The sequence below is a fragment of the Phyllostomus discolor genome, chromosome 7, assembly GCF_004126475.2.
Source record: "Phyllostomus discolor isolate MPI-MPIP mPhyDis1 chromosome 7, mPhyDis1.pri.v3, whole genome shotgun sequence".
NCBI classification, from domain to species: Eukaryota; Metazoa; Chordata; class Mammalia; order Chiroptera; family Phyllostomidae; genus Phyllostomus; species Phyllostomus discolor.
The window spans coordinates 100609723-100615891 of NC_040909.2; the positions used below are offsets into that span (position 1 = coordinate 100609723).

The 6169-nt window shown below is 39.8% G+C and overlaps 1 pseudogene; it reads right to left on the reverse strand.

Annotated features, from left to right (window-relative positions):
• Window positions 1–2350: 2350 nt before the first annotated feature.
• On the reverse strand, window positions 2351–3305 carry LOC114514865 (annotated as a pseudogene).
• Window positions 3306–6169: the final 2864 nt, after the last annotated feature.

Below are 6169 nucleotides of genomic sequence, written 5' to 3' on the forward strand. Positions count from 1 at the left end.
ACAGTTCAAAGATCCAGAAAAAATACAACTAAGCGATGAAGAGATAGCCAACCTATCAGATACACAGTTCAAAACACTGGTTATCAGGATGCTCCAGGAACTCAGTGGGTACTTCAACAGCATAAAAAAGACCCAGGCAGCAATGAAGGTTGCATTACGTGAAATAAAGAAAAATCTACAGGAAACTAACAGTGATGAGAAGGAAACCAGGACTAAAATCAACAGTTTGGAGTAGAAGGAAGAAACAAACATTTAACCAGAACAGAATGAAGAAACAAGAATTCAAAAAAATGAGGAGAGGCTTAGGAACCTCCAGGACAACTTTAAACATTCCAACATCCAAATTATAGGGGTACCAGGAGAAGAGGAAGAGCAAGAAATTGAAAACTTATTTGAACAAATAATGAAGGAGAACTTCTCCAATCTAGCAAAGGAAACATACTTTCAGGAAGTCCAGGAAGCTCAGAGTCCCAAAGAAGTTGAACCCAAAGAGGAACACACCAAGGCACATCATAATTACATTAACCAAGATTAAAGATAAGGAGAGAATCTTAAAAGCAGCAAGAGAAAAAGGAGATAGTTACCTACAATGGAGTTCCCATAAGACTATCAGTTGATTTCTCAAAAGAAACCTTGTAGGCAAGAAGGGGCTAGAAAGAAGGATTTGAAGTCATGAAAGGCAAGGACCTACATCTAAGATTACTCTATTCAGCAAAGCTATCATTTAGAATGGAAGGGCAGATAAAGTGCTTCCCAGATAAGGTCAAGTTAAAGGAGTTCATCCTTACCCAGTCCTTATTACATGAACTGTTAAAGGGACTTACCTAAGGAAAAAAAAGATAAAAAATATGAACAGTAAAAGGACAACAAACTCACAGCTATTAACAACCAAACATTAAAAAAAAAACAACTAAACAACTAGAATAGAAACACAGAAATGGAGATCACATGGAGGATTATCACTGGGGGAGTGTAAGTGGGAGAGGGAGAGAGCAGGGGAAGGTACAGAGAATAAATAGCATAAATGGTAGGTAGAAAATAGAGGGAGGGTAAGAATAGTATAGGAAATGGAGAAGCCAAAGAACTTATATGTATGACCCATGGGCATGAACTAAAGGGAGGGAATGTGTGTGGGAGGAGTGTGTGGGGCAAAGGGGAATAAAGGGGGGGGGGGGAATGGGAAAGAAAAAAATATTTAAAAAAACAGAATTTAAAATAATAACTTAATGATCCTGTTTTAACTAAAACAATGAAACTATGGCTTAAAAAAAGTATTCAGCACCATTTGCTCACAGGCTTTTTAAAGTTTGTCCTTAAAAGTTTCTGAAACTTTCCTGTCTATAAAGTACAGGAATTGTGGGGCTACATGAAGAAGCCTCTCTGGGACAACAAATGAGAAGTTAAGCAATCAGCATAATAACTTGGACTGTACAATGCTCCCCTCCCCTCCACTTTAGCTCAGGAGGGACATGCTTCGAAGCACTGAAGTATAAGCAGTCAGACTGTAATTTGCTGTTAGAGTTAGCCTCTCCAGCTAATAACAGTAAGCCTCTGGCATAGATGCTACTGGTCTTTAATGTCCTGTAATTTTTAGGAAATTTTGTATATAGTTTGATTTATTTCAATTTACTCAGAAGTTAAATATGTTTAATAAGTCTCACTACTCTGCCAGAGTAAGTGTCTGCTGGTTTAGTACCCATCTAAAATACATGTAATACGTGTAAGTAATCATAATCTTAAAGTACACTTAGAATACTTAATTATTTAAACCAAAATCTACTGTAACAAAATGTCTATAATTAGACGCGGCTGATGAAACTAAATCCAAAGTTATGACAAAGGAGACTCACTCTCCTTTGAAGATGTGCTGCACAGAAAACTTATAAAATCATGTGGCCTTAGAGCCATCAAGGAGAGGAAAGCAGGCATCATCTCTTCATTGTTTACTGTAAGATTCCAATTGGGGCCAGAAATTAGTACTGCTAAATTTTTCAGAAAAATCTAGAGAAATGTTAAAAGACTTTTATGCAAAAGATTGTCTGTCTTTCTGCAACCATGAATAGTAAGTAATACTCATCAGAATTTCCTCATAACATAAAGGCAAAGGCAAGTCCATGCACTTAATCAGATGTCAAAGGAATGGGAGGGAGGTGGATTGTTAGGTTACCCTTAACTGAAATTTCTACTGGCTTTTACCATATACTGTTCACCAGTGTGAGTCAGGTGGATCTTTGTGAGAGAAGTGTGTTTGATGTCCAGAACATCTTTTGGGCATTTCTTTTTAAATGGAATACGCAATACATAAGGCAGTAGGGGAGGTAGGTAATACAGGGAAGCTACTCTCTCCAGTTCAGAAGGAGTAAATGAAGCCCATATATGCATTCAGGAAGCCCATGGGATCTTCTAGCTAAGGGTAGTGGCTAATGTGGCCACCCAGAATCAACACTGTGGACTGTGGTAGTGTTCTATACAGCTCCAAAAACTCTGGATAGGGATTCACTGGATCCAAAGGCCCATAGATAAAATGAATGGGAATAGTTACAGAGGCAAGAGCTCCCACCCAGTGCCTTCTAAACTTCTTCCATTGAGTGATGTACTATAAGAAACTATTGATAACTAAGTTCCCATCCTTGTTGCGTATCCCTGCCCACATGCCCCACAGCTCACTCTCAGAGGGTCAGGTGTACATCCCACACTGAGGTGAGACCTCAAGAGAATACAAAGAGGTTCATCAATTATATGAGGGTAGGTGACAGCATGCCTCCACCTTTGATAACCTTTTGGAGAAGGAGAAGATGGTGAGTGTCAGGAAATATACCTCCATTTCACAGACAGGGACTCTTTATGGTCAGCTTACCAAATTGATTCTGCTTGAACCTATAGTGAAGCTTATGAGCAATGATGTTTCCATAATCATGAGACAAAAGGTTGACCCTGTGGTTCTGAAGCTCCAGATTCCTCAAAAGCACCTCCACAATGCTGGTCTGCTCAAATATGAAGTAGTGATGTGCTCTTGGTTTGTTGTTAAATCCAAAGCCTAAGAAATTGAGGGCAATCACTCAAGGAAGCCTCAACATCAGACCTTCTCAAATCTTCTATCAGTCATAGCTGGATATTGGAAAGCCATGTAAAAGCATGACTATCTCCTGACTTCCAAATATACCCACAAAGTCTTGGTAGAAGATGCACTGTCCCTTTTAGGTAAAAAATTTGCCTGACAACTTCCCTGAGTGAAGAGCAAGGAAAATATTGGAAAGGAGTTGGAGCACTGCCAATAACCCCACCTGCACTCACCAGTCCCTCATCCTGAATCAGGTAAGACCTGGACTATATGACTCCATGTTTGGGGGAACTCATTACTCATGCACTGCCTAAAGTCAGAAGTCCAGTATTATTTTTAATGTTATTCTTTCATCTCTGAAACAGAGATATTTTAAATATCCCACAGGATTGGTATAAGTATTAAATAATGAGTAGGAACATACTTTGCAAATGACTACTTTTATTGATTACCCATAAAATAGAGAGCAAATACTAAGCAAAGGTATATAGGTGTCTGTTTTCTGAGAACCTAAAAAGCAAAATAAGGGTAAAAAGGAGAAGAGAGATAAGCCAAAGAGAGACAAGGCTCCAACCAAATTTGTAGCACTTACATAACTTACAATACCCCCACAAATCAATACTTAATCTATGTGTATTAGTCAGGGTCTCACAGAGAAACAGAATAGGAAGGAGAAACTAGGAGGAGGGAGAGGAAGACTGGTTGATTGATTTTAAGAAAGTAGATCATATGATTGTGGAGGCTGAAAGTCAAAAATCTGCAGGGTAGGGTAGCAGACTAGAGACCCAGGAAAGAGTTTAGTCCAAAGACTGCATGGAAGCAGAGTTCTTCCTCTAGGGATCTCAGTCTTTTTTTTTTCCTTAACGCCTTCAACTAACCGGATGAGGCCCACTCACATTAATCTGCTTTATTCAAAGTATGGATTTAAATGAAAGAAAATATTTTCACAACAATAGCCCAACTGGTGTTTTACCATATATCTGGGTACTGAACTAGGACTTCTGGTCAAGATGGCAGCATAAGTACATCAAAAGTATACAACTAAATTACAGGACAACCATCATTGGAAAATATTTGCTTTTAGTTATTTACATATAGCAATTGCTACTGCCTCCTAGTAATGTTTGTTGTATAAAAGCTGTTAACACTGATGTTGTCTCTTCAGCATGGGGCCCATAAGGTGCCATCCCTTTAGGTAGGATTCTTATATCCCTTTAAATATTAAGATGCTCATTTTATAGTATTAAGAAGACTAAATGAGAAGACATGTGAAAAGTGACTTGAAACTGTAAATCAAGCTATTCTAAAGTAAAAAGCTTATGTATTTTTAAAAAACCTGGTTTGAAAGCACTTCAGTAATCTAATCTCCATCTGAACATAGTTTAATAACCAAGAGTTGAGAAGATCAGAGTGTCATCATTACCAATGCCCATGCTCTGAACAGTTCCCCTATCTCAAGCATATCCACCTTTCTTAAAAGAATACATGAAGTCCCTGGATTTCATGGTGCAGAGTGTAAAGATGTATTATAAAGAAAAAGCACATTTGTAATAGTCATAGAAAGAAAATTGACAGGAGCTTCCTGTATTTGTCAATAGTTCTAAAAATTCATATGATATGACAATAACAAGTGAAGCCCCAAAAGTTTCTGAAAGATCAGTAATAATAACAACACATTGTAATCAACCATGACAAAGAAGAGACTGAATTTTTCCTCCACTTATACTATATAAAATTTTATAAAATTATTTTTACAGGTCAGACTTCCAGCAAGATGGAGGCATAGGTGAACGCACCGTACTTCCACACAAAACCAAGATTAGAACAACAACAATTTAGAGGCAGAATAACACCCAGAACTGATAGAGAATTTATCTGAATGGAAGTCGGACAGCCAAGAAGTTGAAGCAGACCCTTTTATCCAGACCAGTAGAAGGGGCGGAGACGAGCAGCCGGGACAGGGCGCAGGTCGAGGCATGCCCAGAATGTGGAGAACTGGGTGCAACCGGGAGCACGTAAGGCATCTGGGGCACGCAAGATCGCAGCGGGTGGACCCTGAGTATGCAAGCGGCAACTGGCAGACCCAGTGAAGCTGCAGTTGTGAACCAGGGCAGAGCACGCAACCCAGGATCCCAGGGAAGGGACCGAGATCCCAGGAGAATGGAGCTTCCACCATTGTTCCCGCGCCCTTGCCCCCGCCCCTGCCCCCACACACAACGTCACAATCTAGCAACTGGGGTGCCCAGCCCGGGTGAACACCTAAGGCTCTGCCCCTCACCATAAGAGGAACAACCAGACCAAAAAAATAGAGAGAGAGAGATATGTCTCAAACAGAAAAACAGATAAATGCCCCAGGGCTCATCCTTTTGAGTGACCAAGAGACAGCCAATCTATCAGATGCACAGTTCAAAACACTGGTGATCAGGAAGCTCTCAGAACTGGTTGATTTTGGGCGCAAATTAGATGAAAAAAATGCAGGTTACCATAAAAGAGACGAAGGAAGATGCATGGAGAACCAATAGTGATGGGAAGGAAACTGGGACTCAGAACAATAGAGTGGACCAGAAGGAAGAAAAAAAAAAAACAAGCAGGAAAGAATGAAGAAATAATAATTCGAAAAAAAAACGAGGAGAAGCTTAGGAACCTCCAGGACATCTTTAAACGTTCCAACATCCAAATTATAGGGGTACCGGAAGGGGAAGAGGAAAAGCAACAGATTGAGCATGTATTTGAACAAATAATAAAGGAGAACTTCCCCATTCTGGCAAAGGAAATAGACTTCCAGGAAATCCAGGAAGCTCAGAGAGCCCCAAAGAAGTTGGACCCAAGAAGAAACACACCAAGGCACATCACAATTACATTAGCCAAGGTAAAAATGAAGGAGAGAATCCTAGAAGCAGCAAGAGATAAGGGGACAGTGACTTACAAAGGAGTTCCCATCAGATTGTCAGCTGATTTCTCCAAAGAGACCTTACAGGCAAGAAGGGGCTGGAAAGAAATATTCCAAGTCATAAAAGACAAGGACCTATATCCCAGATTGCTCTATCTAGCAAAGCTTTCATTTAGAATGGAAGGGCAGATAAAGTGCTTCTCAGATAAGGTCAAGTT